The sequence below is a fragment of the Frankliniella occidentalis genome, unplaced genomic scaffold (genome assembly GCF_000697945.3).
Source record: "Frankliniella occidentalis isolate FOCC.00 unplaced genomic scaffold, Focc_3.1 Scaffold10, whole genome shotgun sequence".
NCBI lineage: Eukaryota > Metazoa > Arthropoda > Insecta > Thysanoptera > Thripidae > Frankliniella > Frankliniella occidentalis.
Window position 1 is genome coordinate 245,862 of NW_026267140.1, and position 3,343 is coordinate 249,204.

At 56.9% G+C, this 3,343-nt stretch overlaps 1 protein-coding gene across 1 annotated transcript in view; it reads left to right on the plus strand.

The window, feature by feature from the left end:
• Window positions 1-3,343, plus strand: part of LOC113215259 (neuroligin-2-like) — a 197,278-nt gene that overhangs the window by 68,142 nt on the left and 125,793 nt on the right. The window lies entirely within an intron of this gene.

The following is a 3,343-nucleotide window of genomic DNA, read 5'->3' on the forward strand; positions in this document are numbered from 1 at the left end:
TTACTGTGTGTTGGTAACAGCGATATTTTAGTGTGCCAACAAATAGCAGAATACGGTAAAGGGGTATTAGCAGTCGGATCTTCTATAAATTAGCTAAATTACGCGTGAATAAAAACTTAAGCTACCTTAAATAATTTGCCTAGCAAAAGTTTAGCTTCAGATATTTCCGGAGGGGGTAACCCTTGTAAGATATGGTGCGTAATTTTGGTTTAGACACACACCATTTGTGATGGAAACTGTTTGCCTGAACTAAACTCTCTTCTTTTATTTCGGTCGGTGCACAGCCTCCCTCGCTGGCCCCTACTCTAATGGACGGTGGGGGCCAAGGGGCCGCTCCGCCCCAACCCGAGTCCCGCCGCATCGCAAAGTGTTCGGAACGGAATTAGATGGGCCGCGCGTTTGAAAACTTGCCCCCGGGCCTCGCGTCGCCTCTTCGGGTCCCCCTGGAAAAGAGTTGTATGTCTCCCTCTTGGTGCCAAAGTGTGTGGCGGGCGGGAGGACTCCGCGCATTGTCTCTTTTGAAAGCCTCGCCGCCCCGCTCGCCGCCGCGTCGTGTGCCAGCCTCGCTCGGCCCCGCTGGGCCCCGCTGGCCGTCCGACCCGGGGCCGGCCCGGCAGTTGGCAGCGTCCCGCCAGAATATAAATCGTGTGCGAGTCATCAAAGTGTGACCGCGCCCCCCGGGCCCCGCCGAGGCAGCGCGTAGCAGTGGTGGGACGGTGACCCTGGGTTGGGTTAGGGTGGATCCAGAGTCCGGTACGAAAAAAGTCAAAATTAAGTAAAGTACTTCAAAATATCCTTGGATTAGCAGGATCAGTTGATCACTTCTCGAGGTTATCGGGGCTGTCGATCGGCCAAAATCGACTTACAGCAATTCTTACGACGATATCTTGAAGTACTTTATTCTATGTCGGATTTATTTATCCTAGATTGTTGATCCACTCTACCCTGGGTGCGACCCTGGGCGCGACCTACCGTGACGACCCAAGGACAGAGAGAAAGGGGGGAACCTCCTCAGGTACTATGGAATGGACACTCCAATTATAGACGGAGCACAGCTACTCAATCCTTTTGTTCTCATTGTTTTCTGCGGCGCAGAGGAGTCCGGGCCCGGGCGCCCACTACGGGCCGCGCGGTCCGCCCGCCCATCTGCACGGCGGCACACACAATAAGCCGCTTAGCGCCCGCCCCCCTCCTCCCTGCAATAACACCCCGTGCCTATCAGGCGCCCTCCGGTAATAATCCTACCTACCCCCTCCCTCTCCCACTTACACACAAGCCGGGCCACCACATATCCCTCCTGTATAATTTTTTTTAAACCATTCAAATTGTGGCTGGACATGCGTGGCCCTTGCTCCGCTCCACCGATGATTTGTTATTATAACTCATTCAGAGCGCGCCATGAAAAAGTGGACAATTTATTCATGACGTTGCTCATCAAAGCGACACGCCGGACCTGCAGGACGTGCGGTAAAACTCCCCGAGGTCACACGTCGCTGCGCGCTGGAAAATGCTGTAGTGTTCTTTTTTTTGCAGAAAAAAGAAGGGGTAAAAAACACAACACTGTGGCTAAATTAAAAGCTTTGTCCTATTCTCATTCTCTCTTTCATGTAAGTCGCATGCCTTCGAAATTCTTATCGTCCAACGTGAACGAGTATGCTGTACAGCAGAAACACAATGTAGAGAGTCTTCTTTTTGTCGTCTGCTTGTACTTTTCATGCCCTTGCAGCCTCTTCTGAGAGAGCGGCCGGGGGATATCAAGATTCATGATAGCACTCCTAGAGTGCGTGTGTGAGCGTGCGTGCGAAGAGGAAAAATGGAGGAGGGGGGAGGGGGGGCGGTGCGCACAGCGGCATGACGATAGGATGGCTCTGTTGTACGCGCCACCTCGCTCGGCTCGGAGGGGCTGGGCTGGAACACCTTGCCGTGGGGGGGCTTCCCCCCTCGTGCACCGCTCGGGGCCGCAGTGGAGTGGTGCCGTTGTTCTGCGCTGACCGGGTCGGGTCGGGTCGAGTGGGGTCGGTCGGTTTCGGCGCCGCGGCCGCGTGCTCATCCAGCTGCACCTCGCGACCCTTTGATCCGTCCGGCCCCTCGGCATAAACAGGATCCCCAGGACAAGGGCGGGTGGGACCGGCGGTGGGGCGGGGGTGGGTGCCACAGGGGGAGTCGTTGTGGGAATTGAGATAGGTAAATTGGTCGCTTTGGGACGCGTCTTATGGCGGCGGGACACGACAGCCCCCTCCCCTCCCTCCCTACCCCGCCTGCTGGCTCGGGGGCCGCGCGGGGCGCGCCGGGCCGGCACGGTGATGAACTCTGTTGCTACACTGGCCCGCCCAGACTCGAGGCCTTTCCGCTTGCACTGCTCGGAGAGAGCAAGTCGGCTCACAAATTAACGAGGCGTGCCTCGGGCGGGGCGGGGCGTCGCGTGCTTTTGTTTCTTCGTGATGTTCCTTTGTTGGCCGAGGCCGGACCGCCCCGACGGCTGGGGGTGGCCCCCGTGGCCGTGGGTCTCCACCTCGGCCTCCACGCGGGCTGGGCCAGGCTCGGGCCGGGCGCAAACAGCACTCGGGTCGTCTTGTTTCCTTTGTGGAGCGCGCGGCTTATTCATGAAATAAGTCGAGCAATTTGTGTGGCCGTCGTCCGTGCGTCCGTTTAACCCCTCGCGGCTATTCCCGGCTCAACTCGTCCCGGAATTGAAATTGGGACCAGTGAAAGGCAAACATGTTTGGCCAAAGGGTTTTACAACTTTGCTCTGGGCCCTGGGTGGGGGTGGGCAGTGACCAACCCATTAACCCTTTTGGAGGCCCCCTTCCCTGCTTCCGCGATCAGAAGTTGGATAATTGATCTCGTTAGAGTACCATTTACAAAAATATCGTATTGATAACCGGATTGAGCGCTGTGTATGCCTTATTTGTGTAGGGCACAGTCCCCCTCCTGCCTCCTGGCCTTCAGCTCCTTTCAGCCCCAGCCAGCCAGCAATATGAATGATTCCCTTCCCTTTATTCCAATCGAAATCCCCGCCCTCTCCCTGGCCTCCCGGCGGTACATACGATTCAGTTTTCCCAATAACGCCGATATACACCAGTTCGACTTAGGCACTGCTGAGCCCACGGATCCCTCCCTTTCTTGCCTCGTCCGTCGGCCGCCATGCAGGCCAGGTGAGCGGGGCAGGAGATGGGGGGTATTCCATTTAGGTGCCCCCCTCTTTTTCCCAAATCCGTCGACGATTCGTGTTGTGTGGTCGCGACCAGTTTCATTACAGCCAGGCAAATAAACGGGTGGTAACGCTCATCAGTGCCGTGTCTCCTTGCCGCGACCCTCTATGCTACCCCCACCCCACCCTACC